The sequence below is a fragment of the Aphelocoma coerulescens genome, chromosome 9, assembly GCF_041296385.1.
Source record: "Aphelocoma coerulescens isolate FSJ_1873_10779 chromosome 9, UR_Acoe_1.0, whole genome shotgun sequence".
In the NCBI taxonomy this organism is placed as follows: Eukaryota; Metazoa; Chordata; class Aves; order Passeriformes; family Corvidae; genus Aphelocoma; species Aphelocoma coerulescens.
Window position 1 is genome coordinate 15,370,344 of NC_091023.1, and position 19,090 is coordinate 15,389,433.

Below are 19,090 nucleotides of genomic sequence, written 5' to 3' on the forward strand. Positions count from 1 at the left end.
AAAAATTTATGCAATATTTTTTGGTATAACAGTATTTTTCCAGTGAGAAAAAACACAGTCTGATTTGTATTCCTCTGACTTGAAATCATTCATTTGAAATGACTGTTTGTTCTGCTAATTTAGAATCCGAGCAGGCATGGAAACAATTTATTTTGGTTTGTGAAAGGAGCTGATCTTGGCTTTGTTAAGTGCATATGTACTTTGTTGCTTTGGGATGCAGTACAGCTCCCTGCTGGAATAAGAGTTCTCCAGAGGCAGGAGCTCCACAGTGAGCTCCATGATGACACCCTCAGAGAGGAACCTGTCCTTGACTGAACATCAGATCTGTTGCACTTCCCTTGTCTCCTCTGCAAGATTTTTTTTCTACCAAGTCACTTAATGAACTAAGCCCTCCATGGCCACGCCAATGTGATGCAGCCCAGACAGTGGATCAGTGTTCACTCGGGAACCCAGTCTGACATGGACCTGCTGGCCAGACTCAAATGGGGACTGCTCATCTGCAAAATCCAATGTCACCCGTGTTCCCTGCTCCCATGAAAAAGTCCTTGTACTTCTTACAGCCTCATTAGGAACCTGGAGTCTCCTACTGCTGGAAGCATGGAAACCCATTCAAAGAACCTACTCGTGCACACACAGATAAAAAAGGATTCTGACATCTCTAACAATGCCACTCTCCCAGTAAATAAATTATCTGCACTCACCTACAATTACTTTTATTATGCTTGTACCTGCTTTGCAGCAAATTTCCCACAACAGAGTTCTGATATCTGCTAACTTTATTTTCCCTAATGTCTAAGCAAAACCAATTGTTTTTGAAAAATGCTTCATAATATTTGATGCAGAAAAGTAATTGGCATTGAACCAATTCAAAAGCTGGATAATATTGTCTTTCATGATATGCTGGGCAATGACTTGGACTACAGCAACATTACATGAAGCAAGGATTTGTTTAAATAGCTTTCATTCTGTTTTGCCAGCAAACCTCAGTAACAGCACATTAAATACATGTATTTCAGTACCCCAGCACAGACATTTTGTTCTGTAACTCAAAATGTTTCATCTTATTGCTCTGAGCATTCTTGCCAGTTGGCACCTTTGCTCATGTGCTAAATTGCTTAATTTTTAATATTTACCCACTTACCTGGTTTGACACAGCATACCTGTGTGAGGCAGAGGGAACTGGCACTGGGAATGTGGGCACTGCACTTTCAGGGTTGTCGACAATTTTACTGGCACTCTGCAGACAGACAGCACAGCAGTGGGCCTCTTGCATAAACTGATAAACAACAAAATATGTTAGAATCTGTCTGAATTGAAACCACGGCCATCTAGCAGCAAAGTAATTTGCAAGAGAGATGGCACCATCAGGAAGAAAATAAGCTAAACCCAGCTGACTTCCTGCAGACATTTCATCCCTTTTGAACCCAAAGACTGAATTCATGCTGCATCCTTGCACCAACCACCCATGGGTTTGAAGCTGGGTTTGGTCCACAACCAGAGAAGAACTGGTCTCTATGTCTTAGGCTGAGTGAAACTGGTGAGGCAATTTGGCTTCTGCCAAGCCAAGGCTGGGGCTGTCCCAGCTCATGCTCATGCTGTCTGTGGTCTGAGTTAGGCCAAAGCACTAAACCAAAAGAAAATTATTTGCTGGTTTAGCCTCTGAGGCAGACTCACCCCAGGAGCAGCCAAGAGCCAGCAGTGGCAAAAGGGACAGGGTGGGATCATGTGAGGACAACAGCTGGTGGCAGGGCTGCTGCTGTGGGAACAGAGAGCCCTTCCATCACCTTATGCACAGTGTCAGGCCATGTCCTCAGTGCCTGCTGCACTCACTGCAGATAGAACATCTCTTCTCAGAGTCTCCTGACTGTGGAAGATTTCTTGCCACTGTCAGATTAATGAGAGACTCACAGTCTTAGGCTGGCTTTTGCTCTGAACCAAAGACTTTTCTTTCTCCATTGAATGGTATGAAATTAATGAAAATTAACAACAGCCCATGAACAGAAGCACATTAAAGCTATGCAGATGCTATAAACACACAGAGACAGGGTCATCTCACCACAGATGGCTGCTCTGAGTATTTCTAGCACTGTTGCTAACTAATCCTATTAGAGACAGCCAGGACTGTCCGAAATTCCCCAGCCATGTGTCCATAGGCATGTGCAGACAGAAAGGCATGGCAGACCCCAAGATCCCCTGGCCACGTGTCCACAGGCAGTGTGAAATGCCTGTGAGAGAAATGCATGGCAGTAGCTGCTGACAGCCTACCTGGTCCTCAACTGCCTGAACTCCATACCAGAGTTGTGCTAAGCTGCCAGCTGTGCCCAGCTCTCTTCTGCGTTCACCAGGGATCTTGTTCCAGCCACATCTGTCCTGCCAGGTTGGTGCCAGAGCAGGGAGTAAATTGTGTCCAGAGAGTGGCCCTGAGTATCCAAGGCAGGCAGCACAGACTCAGCTGTCTTCACAGAGAGGAAAACTGGCTTCTAGAGCCCCTTAAAAGTAAATAAATAAATAAATAAGTACAGCTCTTAATTCAAAAGTGAGGGAGGCTTGTGGCCAAAATTCCCCATTTTGCAGTATTTCAGAGAGCTCTGGTCTTTGTTCCAGGCTGAAACTCCAGCCCAGTTGGCACAGGTTCCATGGGTTTCAGAGCAGCTCAGATTTCATTCTCTAACACACACTGCCGAAAGCATTGGCTTATGAAACTTCTAAGAAATGGGCTAGAGCCAGACCTGACCTTCCTTATCACTGTCTCCTGGTGTTTTAGTGCGAGTAGCAGACAGGTAGCTGGTGGTGAAGAGAATCCACAGTAACAGCAGAGTCCCAAGGACTGTTAGAGGCAAAAGCTCCAGCCCATCTCCTGGCTGAGCTGCACAACAACATTGCAGTGAGACTGCCCCTAAGATACTTTATAGGGAAGGAGCAGAACTACACCTCTTCTGCTGAGCTCTTTACCTGTGTGATAATCCAAGAGGGAGAGTTTGGAAAGAACTGGTAATCCTCCCTTCGTGCAATACACCGTGGCTCTTTCTCCCTGTGGTGAACAACAGCCTACTAGGATGTCAAATGCCTGAATGTCTCTGATCCACAGGTGTTTGAATGCTGGAATGAAAATGCCATCTGGCTCTGGGAGTCAGCTTCCACCAGCAGTACCAGGTCTGCCTGCTCTCACCCTCTGATCCCCACCCACCTTTAGGGGAGTGATTTGGGCTGGTCTTGGCTCCAGACCAAGGCCAGCTGGGCACTATTCCCAGCCCTCCTCCCCCTGCTTCCTGATGCTGTGCAGCTCAGATCCCTTCTGAGAGCCTCAATCTCCCTTTCTGTAGCAAAAGACTGAGCCATAGGTTTGTTTTTGAAAGCTCCAGAGAAGCAGTACAACAGGACAGAGAGCAGTATTGGGACTATCCCAGCTGCTGCTGTCCCTGCAATGGCCTGAGCTCAAGAGTTGATGAGAACTGGGCTCCAGCCACCTCCAGCTCTGGTTTTGGAAGCAAATTCCCACATCTCCAAAGAGGAACAAAGCTAATTCTCCTTCCTCCTGTACTCCTGCCCATTCTCTATGGTGCCTCTGAAAATTACAGTTTTGCCATTTGAAAACAAAAGTGCTTATCTGGTAAGAAAGACTCCATAAAGAAAACAATGGAAGCTGTCACATCTGTACTGTCTGAACACCATCTCTATCCCAAGTTTACTCTGAAACAAAGAAAAATACCATCCAGTCCTCCTGCAATATATCAGTAAATTGCTTAGCAGTGGCACTTGGAGAAGGAATGAACACATTTCAATTAGACAATGGCATCATAAAACACCAGCTCAGTAAATAAAAACCTGGAGGTTAACATTTGTAGAGATTAAACAATCTGTTAAGCAAAGTTTAGGCATGTTAGGAGTTTTGTTACACAGTTATATACATGTAGCATCCAAAACAGCCTCCTTAACTTACTTTTAAGATTATTTTTGCTTTAAGCATATGTGATTACCTGAGAGTTACCTGAGGTCCAGAGACTGGTTTGGAACTGTAGATACCTGCAAAAATAGGTGCGTCACTTCTGGTAGAGAAAGAAAGGACAGCAGAGTGATGGAGAAGGAAAGTAAAACCACAGAATGGTTTGGGTTGGAAGAGACCTATAAAGGTCAAAAAGGCAAATTGTATCTTTGCTTAAGGGGCTGATGACAAATGCTGGAAATGGGATGTAACTGCTGCAAACAGGCTAGTTACCAATACAGGAAATCCTAATTCCAGGTTAGGTGGAACTGAAAGCTGGGATAACACCTAGCTGGAGAATATGTGTCACCTCTAATCTCCAAACCACTATGGTTATGACATTTTAATTTACTGCTTTCCACCCTGCAAATCCCAAAATAGCCTCACACACATGTTTGGTCCTGGAAGGACTGTATGCACTGCAAGCCTAAGTTAAGAGAAGGATCCTATTTCTTGGCTGATTTTACAAACAGTCTTTGCATCCAAAACAGAGTAAACCTGGGCAGGCCTCAACTTCTTCCAAACTCAGATAAGTGTTTTTGATTATGATAAAGCAGTACAAATCCTTAAGAAGGCTGCTCCTGCAGAGTGCTCCTGCAGGTCCCCACATGGACAGGGAGATCTCACTGTGCTTTTCAGGAGTGGTTTCTCTGCCAGCTTCAAGGAGTGGCTGCTCACACCTGCCATCACTGTGACCCTCCATTGGCTCTGTGAGCAGGACTTGGGGCAGAATTTGTTTTCAAAGGACCTTGTGAATATTCAGAGTAAAAAGTAACCAGCACATTTTCACTGCAGGGAGTTGTGCCTCACAAACAGCCAACACCAGTGGTCCTGTGTTATACAGGGGAAATGAATCTCAGGCAAACAGAGCCTGTGATGATGCACATTCCACTGCACTCCCCTAAGTGCTGGACCAGACCCACCCGGTACAAACACCTCAAAGAGGTGCTGAAACCTGCTGGCTGCCGAAATGCTCCTGTACTACAGCACTCTTGCTCCTTACTCCTCCTTCATTGTAAATTCCCCCCTCTTCTTCAACATCACTGCCCTCCACACAAGCTGGGAGATTATCTCAATTATTCCAGCTGTTGTGCTACACCACACTGAACATAGTCAAAGCTAACAAAGCACCCTTCACTGGCTCCATTATCATCTGGCACTGGAGGCTGAGGATCCTAAATGAGCAGGGCTCAGGCTGATGTCATACTTGAGAGAGTTTGGCAGGGGAGAGGGAGGAGAAAAAAAAAAAAAAGGCTGTGGATTTTACATGGCTGTTTTTATCATTAGAAAACTTCAGAGGAGTATTGATAGGGTGGGATGAGGCTATGATTCTGGGGGTTTATTACTCTTGATACCTTTTTGAAATGCAGACTTCTTAGACAAACATTTCCAGGTATACCTTGGATTATTAATGCAGATTTACTTAGGACTATGCTCATGCAAGGTCCTGGATAGTCTTGCAAATCCAGTCACTGTGCTGATACAGGCAAGATGCAGTCTTCCACTTTAACAACGTGATTAACACAGTGGCATCTTCAATGCATCCACCTGAAACAAAATGGAAGGAATAAGAAAGAAAAGACTGCAGTAGAGCCCACATTACACACACTTCTAGCTCATTTTCCTAAGCAGAGAGTCCCAGACTCACCAGCACCAGGGTGGATGATAAATAAGGGCCATGGCCTTTGGCAAAAAGAAGTCCATTTGCTCACCCAGCTCCATCCAAATTTGCAGCAAGCAGTGCACAAAGGTGCTCAAGTAGGAAAGAGGAATGGAAATAATTTGCCAGTAACAGCTGGAACCGATACTGGATCCTAACCCAGTGCCCAAATGGTGAGAACAAGCAGTGGTTAGGCAGGAGGAGCAGCAGCTGAAGACGATCTCTTCCCTGGGCCTTGCTTATCTAACTAGGCATAGCTCTGAGAGCTCCTGCCAGTGGCTTACAGGGATATGGTCTCAGTCCACTTCTACCTTTTTGGCTGCTAAATTTTGCTGCAAACAACTGACAATAATGCCCATATACATACACTGCATGCCCATAAAATGGCCCTTCCCTCCCATGGCTGGATTTTCAGGTGCTATTGGGCTCCACATCCAGCTGCTGAGAGCAGCTCTCTGCGTGAGACATGCTGAAAGGGGATCCTAAGGTCATCTCCAAGGACTAAAACAGCAACAACTTCCAAAACACAAAGGACTGAAGCTCTTCACACATGGCCCCACTCTTACAGACTTCTAAGCCACTTAGTTGTTTTTAAAAATGAATGATGACATTCACATATCCTCTCCCAAATGCCAGAAAGGCCAGAAACTTTGCAAGTTTTCATGTGATGCCACTTCAGCAGGCTGAGAAGCATTTCTTGGCTTCTCAGCATGTGAACTGCAGCAAACTCCTCTCCATTTTCATCTTTAGTATTATACCAGGGTTGTGCATTTCAGCGGCATCCAGAGCTTCGTGAAAAGCACAGAATAATTTCCAAAATCTAGGTTTATGCTGAATGAAAGAAGGGACTCCCTGTCCCTCTGGCACACAATCAAAGACTCCAGCCTCCATCTCATACAGAGCAACACTGAACATCCACAGAGCAAGCTTTGTGCAGGATTCATATACTGAATATACATACACTCTCTAAGATACCGTGCAAAAGTGATAACCACATGCAGAGCTCACCTAAAACCCAGCACCTAAAGTGTTAATACAGCACAGAGGAAACCATGTAATCCCTGAAATGAGGACAGTGCTCCAAGAATGGATCGATCCAGGGTTGCCCCTTGGTTCCCAGCTGCTGACAGACAGCAAATTGATCAGTGTGGTTTGAATTTCTCTCCTGACAATTCAGGCAGGAGAGGGCCAGGAGCTCTGTAAATGCATAATCTGTGCCTGGCACTCGCTCCCTGTGTACTAAACAACGATAAAACCTTTGGAACAAGCTGTTGCCCCTCCAGTTGGTTAACATTTGTATCCAGCTGAACTCCTGGGGTGATAACTACAGCAAACCTCCTCCTTTGAGGCAGATAAATAAAACATTCTGTAAAGAAAAGTACAGGGTATTGGCACGTCTCTCCCACAGGCTGTAAGCAGCTGAATGCCGCATCCCAGTGAATGCGAGAAGCGAGCGGGTTTTTCCCGAGGAGGCTCTGCTCACTCTCTGCCTTTCTCCCCAGTAACCCATCCATTTTTTTTTGTTCCTCCTTCCCCCGGCTGGTGCACAGAGCCATGCCCCGGCACAGGGCACGGCAGCATCTTTGCTAATTCTCAAAGTGCCACCTACAGTTTGCGCGAGTGCATGTGTGTGAGCAAACACAGTCCCAGGCAGAGATGGAGACATCCTGTAAATGAGATATATTTATCTCTCTAAGTACTGAGACATGATCAAACCAGCCCGTAGCTCTCACATGAGAGGACAGAAATAATTCTGGGAATGCTTCTGTTCTAGGAGCAGGTCTTCTGCCTGCAGGGGAAATCGGGCACTGAGCACACAAACTCTGCAAGGGCACAGAGAGCCTTGCAGGGAATGAAACAGGGTCGTTCTGGCTGCACCTCGTATGCTTTGTGAGTGGCCCTCCATCCCTCGCTCAGAAGAAGCGCCACAAAACCAGAACAGGGATCCAGTACCTGTTTTCTCCCTGATGAAAAACACCAGTGGATGTGGCAGTACCAGCTCCCCAGAGGTGCCACCGAAAGGATGGTGAGTGGGGGCAAGTGCTGGAGTGGAGCAGTGCAGTGGCTTCGAGAGCCACAGCGATTTAGCAATCCCCACCACCACTGCCATCCCACACCCCACCCCCAGCAAAAGGACCCTGCACAGTGGAGAAGCTTTTTTTAGACAGTAGGGAAGGCAAACAGGGCAAAGGAAATGAACGCAACAGCTGAGAGGCTTAGGATTTAATCAGAGCTGGCTTTCTACTGCTTGCTTGCTTTCTTCACTTATTTTCAAAGGAAAATGTCCACGTCTATAAAAAAACATAGAAAACCCCAAAACCCAAACAACTATTCCCTGTTCCCACTGTGCGATTAAAATAGGGGGGGGGAAAGGGTTTTGTTTGTTTTTTATTAATTTTCTTGCAGAGGTAATTTAAAATAAGAGAGGACTTCACTGGTCCTGTGTTGTCTTACAGTGATCAGGCTGGTTAGAGAGCTCACAAAAGCCATGCCTAGATCCACAGGAAGAACAATGGCCAAACACACTCTCAGTTAGAGGCTTTCCTTGTAGTTTTGCCTCCTTCCCCTGTTTTGTTTGGGGATTTTTGGCAGTTCTGTGCAATAGCTTTGCACCCCTTTTCCTTGGGGTTTCATCCAGCCCATAGTAGGCTGTGATGGACTGCCACCATCAGGGGGTTGCACTGACCAGATTTCCACCGGTGTTATGTGCAGAGCTCAGAAAAACTCCCCATGGTTTGTTGAAGAGCCTGATCCTGGCTGGAAAAACCCCTTCTCAGGCTTGAGCAGACGTTTGCAGGAGAAGACCTGGAGAGGCTTGAGTGCTTTGCTCTGGAGCTCCTCATCCTTTCTGCCCCCTGCTCCAACCAACCCCAGAGAACCCAGCAACAGCCTCTGTTTGGACATGGGCACTCTTGAAAATGGTTGTTTACAGTGATTTCACTTGGACTGACAGGAAAACAGGAGCACAGAATGGTTTTTAAATACACCCTGTGGCTGAAAGCCTGGAAGCAGCTGGCCTCTGGCCAGGCTGTGAGAATGAACAATGGCAGAGACAGAGGCAAGCCCAGATTCTTCCTGCTATAATTTGACTTTTTTGAATGTACTTAAATGGAGAGGTTGTTAACTAATCAGATGTCTTTCAGTTTGACTCTTAGCTTTGGCTCATGATATAGCAGATACACAAAGAGCACATTCCCTATACCCCCTTCAGTCATCAGTTATTCCTCTCACCCATCAGTTTGCTTCTTTCTTTTTTTTAATGTTTCTTTGGTGCAAGTTTGGACCTTTTATGAGAAAAAGAGCATGGAAAAAATTTTCTTCCTTTCTGTTCATAATAAATACTTTTACTCTGCATGTTAACTGATTTCTTGGCTTCTGAAAAAATAAATAAAATGTTAGGAAGTCAAAATCAAAGATGAAATATTGAGGTTATCCAGACTTCTTTTTTCCTTTACAGCTCTGCCATCAACCATTTGAGATTTTAATTTCTGTTCCAAAACAGCAAGCAAGAAAACAATTTACAAATTCTTCAGAACTCCCACAGAAATGGGAAAATCAGTCTTACTTAACCATCTGGACAACTACTGTGTCTGCTCCAGCTCATGGCTGTCAGACCCCAGTCTCTTCATCAGTGGGGGCACGAGCCACCTCCATCCACAGGTGATGGGGCCACACTGACTCCAGCACGAGGCTGAGTTCCCACAGGGTAGGAGGCTGTGGTGCTGTGAGACTTGTCCTGCACCATCCTGTGCTGACACGGGACACCAAGTCACTGCAGACTGGCCCAAAATCACTGGGAATGGCATGGAGAGCTCCTTCAGGGTGGGTCTGGCAGTATTTAGGGTTGAAGGAGCACTTAAATCACTGCATCTGAGACAGGCTCTCAGCTCTTTTTAACAATACAAGAATAACTAAACAGGCCTGTGGTTATCTTTAATTTGGTTTTGATCGGCAGGTGGTTCATCTGGCAGAACTTAGGCATGCTACTCTCCTGGTCGTTTTCTGCTAGCAAGAGATATTTGGTGGGGGTGGAGAGAAGGAAGTTGAAAAAGCAAAAGGAAAACTTGACCCAACTGCTCCCTCTCTTTGAAAACCCAAAATTCATGTGTGCATGTATGAGCTGGCTACACAGGAGCTTAAATCCCAGCTGTATGTAGAGCTACCTGGCCATATCCTTGTTTGTACTTTTACTTCTTCCCTCCATTGAATTCTGTTGGCTTGGAGCCTTGCAGTGGGTTGAGAAGAGCCCCAGAGAGCAGGAGGGGCCCTTGGTCAGGGAACTGCCTGGGGATGGTCCCACAGCTCCACACTTGTCTGAAGGAACCTGCTGCCATCAGAAGCTCAGCCAGGACTGGGAGGTGCCCCAGGTGAAGACAAACACAGGTAGCTGAAGGTCCCCTCTATGTTTAATTACAAATGGGTGGGGAGAATTTGTCCAGCCTGCTTGCTGCCCGAGGGATAAAGGCAGAAGGACAGAAAACTAGTCCTGTGGCAAGCTTGGCTGCCCTTTTCCTGAGGAAAACACAATTTTGGCAATCCTGCTGCAATCCTGTACCATTTTGTTGAAGCCAGTGCTATAACCAAGTGTGTTTGAGTGGTAGACAACCAGCAGATAAGCCTGAAAACAACTGTCTGGGTACAAGAGACCACAAAAGTCCTTCAAGCAGGGGACAGACTGCAGAGATGTCAGAAATGGGACACTGGGACAGACAACAATCAAAATGCAGAGTTGATTCTGTTTTTCCCTTAGAGACCACAGTCAGCTAGCCATGGCAAACCAGCCCAGAGGAAACTATACCCCGTGAATTCCAACTGCTGTGCAGGGACTCCTAAAGCTTTACACTTTTCTATAGGTCTGAAACAGCCCAGCAAAGGTGCAGGTTCAGTGGGTGAGGCTGGCTGAAGCCCAAGAATAAGGTGTGGCTCCACTGCAACAGCTTGATCAAAAGGAAAGCAGTGGTCCAGTGAGTCCAGTGACCTGGACCCAGACCCTCATGTGGCCATGGAGCTGGTGTGTGGGTGTGCAAAGGTGTGTGCCAGTTCACATCTTTAGCTCTTAACTGACATGGATGCAGTTTGCCACCTGCTCTCACAGCACCTTGCACAAGAGAATCTTCCTAGGAACATCAAAACACTGCTGAAATGGAAACAGAACAACAGGACAAACAGGGGGACAAGGTAATAATGGTTAAAGGGGCACATTTTGCATCAAGAGGCAGCAGGCTCCATGCACTGCCTGCTCAGCACTGCTGGGCTACCAGAGCTGGCTTTCCTTAGCAGACATCAGCCTGCCTCCCTTGTGGAAATGGCTCCCTCCGTGTGCACATGTCCAAGCAGCTGGCAGGGCTGTGACCTTCTCCCCTGCCTCCTGAGATACCTACTGAACATGCCCTGGGGAGCTGTGCACATAAACAATATGTGAAAATGTGTGTGAGGAGGAGTGTGCAAGACAGGGGGAGGAGAAGAAAGGAGAATATGAGAAACCAGACATCTAACAAAGAAGGAGGAAAAATGATCAGGCAAAGCAGTGAGATGAGAGAGAGAGTTGTTATTAGAGGCAAGAAGTGAAAAGAGGCAAATTAAACACTGGTTCAAACCAGAGTAAAAATAGCACAGGAGGAAAAGGAAAAAGAAAAGACTGCAAAGGAGTACAACTGATGTCCTTCAGTAGGTGCTATCACACTCACATACCTGCTCTGCCAGCTTTGCAGAGGAGCACACACCAAAATTAACTGCAGGGCAGCAGGATGACCCTGGGAACGGCCCTGGCTGTAGCCCTCATGCCCTCCAGCTGTGCCAACTGAGATAACAAACTTGGGAATTGCTGCTGGGTCACTGCAGTTAGTTATCTACATAAAGTATTGACCAGTCACTGGAAAAGAACTTGGCTCTGTGGCTGCTTTTTGAGACATCTGCATCTCCCTTCACCCACAGAAGCAGATGCAGTCTGGTCCATGGAGCTAAATCCAGCTAAAAGCCAAAGTTACACCCAGATACAAAATTAATTGGTGCAGAATTCTTCATGTGGCAGTGTCAAGAAGGATATCTCTATGAAGATATGTCAGAAAGTTAAGACAGACTCATGGTCCATACATTTATACTCAATTTCCATTCTGTCACAAAATTAAAACTAGGGATAAGGTCAAGATCAAAACTTAATCTCAGGCCATGATCTTCCTCCTGTGTCGCATGTCCAGCTGGATGCACACAACAAGCTGCATTAATCCCTGGGGACAGCAAAGAAAACAGAAAGCAAAGCAAAGCAGTAACTTATGTAATAAGAAAGAACCGTATGACAGGGTACAAAGCAATGATAATGCATCACTGAAAAAATCACAGTGAATTAGATGCATCTTGGGGTTGTCTCCCTAGTCCCTTTCCAAAGCAGGCTTTGTCCTCATCCTGGATGCCCAAATTTCCAACCACGCTTCACCAAAACATTTCCCAAGAATGCAGCTGCTACCACTGTTACCTGTGGCTGACACTCAGACATCTGAGCAAGCGTAAGGCACTGGAAAGGTGAAAGTACCTGCCCTGGATTCCCCCCAGGATTAGGGTCAAGGGCAGGAATGTCTCTAAGAGTTTAAGAAAGCTGTCCTGCTCCCTTTTCTGCCTTCAGTTTTCCTGGCTGACTTTTGCCAGGCAACGCTGCTGTTCAGCTCCCTCCCTGCAAAAGAAGGATCACAGAACCACCCTGCTCCAGACAGCATTGCAAGGATAAAGGCATTAACAGCTGTATTAGACACAAAAGCAAAGAGAGGTTGGATGAATATGAAAGATTACTGCACATTCGATTTCTAATGTTACATCCCCAATCAGACCCAGCAACGTGATTTTAGCAAAGTGCCACTCATGCTGACAGCCTCTGCAGAGCAGACAAGGCTGCCTCCTCTGAATCTCAAGACCTGAGTGGAAAGACCAGCCCTGGCCACTCTGGTTCTGCTGCCACTTCTCTTACAGTGCTTCCCCAAGTTTCCAGGTGTGCACACACTCTGAGAGCTGGAGATAGAGCAGAATGAAATACCAAGAGAAAACAAAGCCCTAGGACACATATTTATATGCAGTCATAAAAACACAATTCTTGCTTTGATTGTGTATTATCCTGACAATCTCCAAGTGTTAGTACATGGTACTCCAAGTAATCTGACGTGAATCCAAATGTTAGTGCACCATTTATTTGCTTTAACATGAATACTTCTCTTTGGAGAAAAAGAGAAGCTGTGTTTGTGTGTCTGTGTGATAGACAAGTGGGTTTGAAACATTGACTAAATATTTTTGTGCCATAGTTTTACAGGTAGGACTCGTGCTACAAACTCTTTAAAGAACAATAGTTTTACTCCAAGCCCCTTGTCCTCCCCTCCCTCCATCTCTGTGTTGCTGCTCTGCTTTGGGAGCTCTGTAACACTGGATTTCTTGGTTCAGCTAAGGAATAGCTGAAATAATAAGGAAAGAGTGGAGGAAGGTCGAGCTGACCTTGTGGTGCACACGCTGTCTGGGTAGGAGCCTGCTGGGGACCATCCACGTCTGGCTAAGGCGGCCTCCCTGTGTGGAAAGCTGCTGCTTGCTGGAGTTAATATTCACACCCACTCTGCACAGGGGTTGCAAGTATCCAAGGAGCAATTAACCTGCCACAAATGCTTGTTTAGTCATTTTTAATCCAAGGCATTGACAGGAAAAAATTATGTTTCTTCCTGCTTGGCTTAGAGCAAGAAGTGACGATGTCTACAGATTTACTGAAGAAAAGCTTCCTAAAAGGAATTCTCAAACAATGAGCCCTCCAAACGGCCTCTCTTTACCCTCTGATTTTCATGCAGCGAGGAATTTAGATTTCCTATGACTTATACCTGCTTTTGGGAGGAAAATGTTTTAAAACATGCCAGTGCCTCCTTATTGGTACAGCTGCCTTGCACTTAGAAAGAAACAGTTAAAAGAAATACATTAAATCTTATGCCAGAGCCAGACCTGCTGTCTCAATTCCTTTGAGTCAATCAGCACATTGATGCTGCTGTAAATCAAAGGCAATTCTGCAGTACAACACCATTTTGTAAGGCAGGTACTGCCCTGCAAAGGTAAATGCATATGCATAGTAACTATCAGAATTTATTTGAAGTTCATAACCTCCCAATGTTTTGCTTATAGTCTAAACATTCAAACACATTATTTTAACTGACGTATTTAAGTGAATTGCCAAAGACATATGTACAGGGCATATACTATAGATGTGTGGATACATCACACATACATATTTATTTCACTACACAAGAAGATGGAATCATTGCTGTATCTCATGTAAGGCTGGTTGCTGTTTTCTGTAGATCATGATGACAGCCTCAGTCAGAAAACTACAGGAAATTAGCCTTGAATACTCTGCATAAATTCTCAGCTTTTGAGGAGCTGCAAGAAATCAACTTATATTCAAGTTAAAACTCTTCCTCAAGAAACATGCACATTCTGAAAAATGTGATTTTTCAAGCCAGTTTAACTAAAGACTGTGAAGCAGAGGAAATGAATGTGCAAAAGAAAAGACTTGAGAGCACGCTGAGAATATTTGTGTTGTTAATTACCAGATAGGAACAAAATATTAGTGTGTCTTATTATCACTGTATGCTTCAATATTGTAACAAAAATGAAACAAGGCTTATAATTGTAAAATACTTTTTCTACAAACAAGTAGTTTATAATGAATTTGTCACCATGTTCTTACCCTTTAACTAGTAAAAGGGACACTCAGCAGCAAAGCATGGCTTTACCAGAAAGCCAGAACATGGCTGAGATACCTTTCCTGATTTAGGATTTCAAATGTTTTAAAAACTAGGTCCAATCCATCTCCCACTTTTCTGCAGTATGGGCATGTGAATGCATTACTTGAAGCTCTGTACACTCTGAGCATCAGGAACCACAGAAATTCTTGCAAAACCCAGCAGGGAGCATGAGATGCCTCTCCCAAAATGAAAGTGGCATTGACTGCTATCCTCTTGATGCAACAGCGCAATCCTCTCTCTACATGAACTGGCAACCTTATCATCTACCAAGTCCTTTATGTATTGATGAGCAGGAATAAGGACAGCCACGGAAAAGCTGTGGTCAAGAGATGGCTCTCAGAGCAACTCTCACTGGATAAAGCAGTGAAGTTCAGCTACATAAGCCAAGGGCTTATGGCACAATGAATAAAGCAGGGGTACGTGCCAACTTTCCCTTCAGTCAGTGCCTCAGGTGTTGCACTGCTTCCATGTACCTTTCACAGGAGGCACCTTGAATGCTGAGAACAGGGGGAGCTGAGCTGGCAATAAATCTCTGTTACAGGGGCTGTCTGAGGCAACTGGCAAGTTTGTAAGGACGGAGACTTGTATGTATGTGCTCTGTGCACCTGCACTGGGTGTGCACATAGCCAGTGAATTCCACTCTGGATGTTTATATAGACATAGATCCGTTACATAAACACACAGACACAAAAGATGTATTTTTCAATATAACCCATGGCCATCCGATATGACCTAAATAATTCAAGGGCAGGAAAGCTAAATAAAATAGAATCTTTGCTGATAAGAAAGCAATAATCCCCTTTCTGTGAGGAAATGACAGGTTTGAAATTGCCTTGTGTTCCCAGGCTTTAAACTTGGCAGCATGTCGGTTCTTGTAAATGTTTCACTCCAGAAGAGTCTGGCAATCCATTATTAGCAGCTAATTCACTGTCAAGCATGTGGGCAACAACATTTGGACAGGAGCGATGAAGCATCAGCTGTTAGTCTGCTGCAACTCCCCACGTGTTAGAGATCGGGAGATTTTCTGACATAGGAATAAATTTCATGTCTTGAGGTTCACTCTTCTGGTGAGAACAGCAATTCCAGCAAAGTCTGGGCTTTGCAGAATCTCTTTTCCCTGTCTGAGGCAAAGTCCCGCTGTTCCCTCTCCCATGGACAGAGGGAAAGGGAGCTTTTTACAGTAAAAAGAAACATGATGAATATAGAAATGTGAGAGCTCAAAATTCATGTCAGCCTGAAAAACCACTGTTGGTTAAAAGTGCATGTGTCTGCTACCTGGACAATCTTCCCTGGCAGTCAGCTTGAAGGGAGCATCTTGGTTGATGTTAATTTCTGATAAACATATAGTTCAATTCTTTCATAATGCTGTCTCTTTTTTTTTTTTAACCGAGTAATTAACACTAATGAACAATTAAAAATAGCTTTATAAATATCACCATGCTTTTAAACAGGAAATTACTAAACTCATTGTACGCTTATCTGCCGCAAAAAAGATTCAGTCAGCTCTTCTATTTATAACAGCATCTCCCTCAACTAATTAGCAGTATTAGCATTCACAGGCTGTTCACCAGGAGGATCCAAAGACCCTCATCTCCTGGTCTGGGCCTGGAAATTTTGCATCATATTCCCATTAGCTCATGGGGACTTTCTGCTACCTGTGTCCTCAATGAGTCAAGATTTTCTCATCTCTTGTCTGTGCACTTTTGTCACAGCCAAAGTATATTTTGCCAGGAAGTCACAGCTCTGTATGTGGGCACAATAGCCATAGCACAGAATTCTGGCTGAAGTCACCACTGTCACCAAGCCCTCAGCCCTGCTGGCTCTATTATCTCCAACTCCTTTGCAGAGCCAACATAGCAGGCAAGAGCTGTTCAGCAGGAGTAATATTCAATTTTTGCCTATGCCTGAATGACAGAGAGAAAAGAAAATTCTTTCCAGAGCAGTGGGGGAAAGTCAAATTATTCCAAATATTTGCCAAGAGCAGGAGAGATACTTTTAAAAAGGGTTTTAATACTAGATTGAAGCAAAGAAAGAAAATTGGGAGGAATATGCCCTAAAATACTTCCCCTTGCTGGGCTGTTTGTTTTCTAGGAAATAACAGACTGAGATTGCACTGGGAAGCCAGCTCAAGCTGCAAGGGGAAAAGTTGTGAAGTGAAGAAGGTTGGCTTGGGCAGAGATCAGACACTGTGGAGTTGGCAGTGATGCAGTAAAGGATGGCGGGAGGAGTGGGGGTGGAAATCCCATCCCAGATTTGACACTCAGGGAACTGCAAAGCTGCGCATGGAATAGAAGTCAGGCAGATTTTCAAAAATAGGTTGGGAAATCCAGCAAAGATACAAGCTGTGCTGGTGGCTGCTTATGAAGCCAGGACCTCTGAGGAAAGGGCTGTGAGCATTTGAATTGCCAGGAGGTGTGCAGAAAGCACTGCACCATGCTCAGACTATTTACACAATGATTTTCCTGGCTTCAGGAGGTGTTCAGACTGCCCCTTTGAGAAACTCATTTTGTATTTATAAGGCTTTATGAACTTGCAAAATCTTTCAGAACTTCTGATCTGTGTGTAATTTCCCATGCTTTTCTTCAAGTGCTTTTCCTCTCCATAACAATGTGTTATTAACTTTCAAAATCTTATTGCATGACTGTAAAATTCATGTGAGGTTTCAGAGCATTGAGTCTCAATGGTGCAAACTGATCCATCAGAACCAAAGGAAAACATGATCTGAGAAACAAGAGAGGGCAGGAGGGCTACAATAATTCTTCGTAAGAAGAAAAGAAAGTTGGAGTTGTTTAATAAAAGGAGCACACAGCCATGTTCTTTACTCACAGGGGGAAGGTAAAGTGAAGGAGAAAGGTACAGTGAATGCAAAGATCAAAAACAGGAAGAAAGCAATTTTTGGCCTGCTCCAAATTATTCTTCATACTGAAGACTGGGTGCTGTGAAACTCATCCATGCATGTCCTCAGGACATGTTGTTTCATGGCCAATACTTAATCTGCAGCCAAACGAACACACACAAGCATCCAGACTTCCCCTAATATGCTGGGAGGTTCCCAGTAAGAAGATTCATCACACACCTTGAAATGCAGCCCACAAACCCACTTCCCAGGAATCCCAAGCTTCAAAGATTCACAGATGCCAAAGGTAGAACAAAGCATTCACATTTCCTGTGTGATACAGACCAGAGGATACCAGGTAGCACATTTTAGATCAGTAAAATAATTCTCATCAGTATCAGTTTATCAGAAGGAAACCCTAACCCTAACCTGTAGGAAAAAGAAAAAAAATTAAAAAAAAATAGGCTATGGAGAATCTATTCTGTCTCATCTGTCTCAGTACTAATGACCTTCTTGCTGAGCAGTTCAGCTCTGACTTTAGATTCAATTTTTCTAGATTTGGAAATTGTCGAAATGCCTGGGTGAGACTCTCCAACCTTTGTGATAGAAAGGAGCTGACATTAGCTGATTATAACAGCATTTCTAGCTCGAGCATATCTGCATCTCTGAAAATACTATGAATTTTGACAGGTTTTCAATACATTTGTCCACCCACAGAGCTGATGTCATCTCACTTGCTGGAGGAAACTATAAAGGATAGATTTCCTTTGGCTCAAAAGAGATGTCTGAGTAGCGGCAAAGTCTGTTATTCCACAGTCATTTCAATTAGCTGGGAATAGCCTGAGAATCCACGGGCTGTTACAGTCAATCAGTGGCCAGAAACAATTAGAGAGCCTGGCTGGGTGTTTCTTCATCCTGCATCCCTCAGACAGCCCAGCTCTCGTGGTGGGAAGAGCCAGAACTGCCTCTTGCTGAGGTACACGATTTAAAGGCATCCTCTCTTCACTGACACAAGTTTATCCCAGGATGGGAGCAGGATGACATTCCAGACTTAGTGGTACAGAGGGGGTAGCAGCACTAATGAAGTCCAGATCAATGAAATGAGCCAGTCTCCAGCTGCTCCACCTCTGCCCACAGTGTACAGCCAGCCAGCTCAGTCTCACTGTTGTTCCCAACACCTCCTCCTCTCATCCCATCTCTTCCCCTGCAACAACCTCCCCATGGAGGGGCACCCTGACAGAGGCAGCTCTGGTGCCACGTGTGTCTGTCACTTGTTGCACTGGGTGTTGGGACTCTGAATCTAAAAACAAACTCCTGCCTTCCTCCCCACACTGGATCCCACCGTGCTCCTCACCAGCAGCAAGAATGGCAATATTGGGGCATCTCACTTTTTGTGACATTACTTAGGGAACAAGGGAGAAACCCCAGCACTGCCCCACACTTTGGGCATGCATCCCTGGCCCCATGCTCCCAGGAGCCCTGCTGGAAGGCACATTTCCCCAGCCCTCTTGCAGATTGCTCTTCCAGCCCTCTTTGGGAGGGGAGGGAGGAAGGTGGGGAGATCTGATCTTGGCTCTTCCTACTTGCAGCTTAGAAATATAAGAGCTGTAAAACTAATCAGTTGGTGAAATTTTCCTCTGTAGGAGTCACAGCCAGTGAAATAGGCATTAGAAAAAGATGAATGTGGCAGGTCTGATTAATCCAGGTGCTTTTCCTGAATAACGATAATTGGGGTTTAGCGTGGCTATACGTATAAAATCAAATTTAATCAGCAAATGGACTGCCTCCAAACTTACTGCCAACCCACCCTCACATTTATCTAGGACTACTGCTATAATTTCATTGAAATT

General features: G+C 45.0%; 1 long non-coding RNA gene across 8 annotated transcripts in view; it reads right to left on the reverse strand.

Annotated features, from left to right (window-relative positions):
- Positions 1-19,090, reverse strand: part of LOC138114493 (uncharacterized) — a 154,961-nt gene that overhangs the window by 8,974 nt on the left and 126,897 nt on the right. For 4 of the 8 annotated variants that reach the window (XR_011152653.1, XR_011152651.1, XR_011152658.1 and 1 more), the window contains 4 exons: positions 5,382-5,530; positions 3,978-4,046; positions 2,294-2,489; positions 1,161-1,276 (listed from right to left, as the gene is read on the reverse strand). This is a non-coding gene — a long non-coding RNA (uncharacterized lncRNA). Of the gene's footprint in view, positions 1-1,160; positions 1,277-2,293; positions 2,490-3,977; positions 4,047-5,337; positions 5,531-19,090 lie in introns of all 8 variants that reach the window. The other 4 variants (XR_011152654.1, XR_011152655.1, XR_011152652.1 and 1 more) reach the window with 4 other exon arrangements.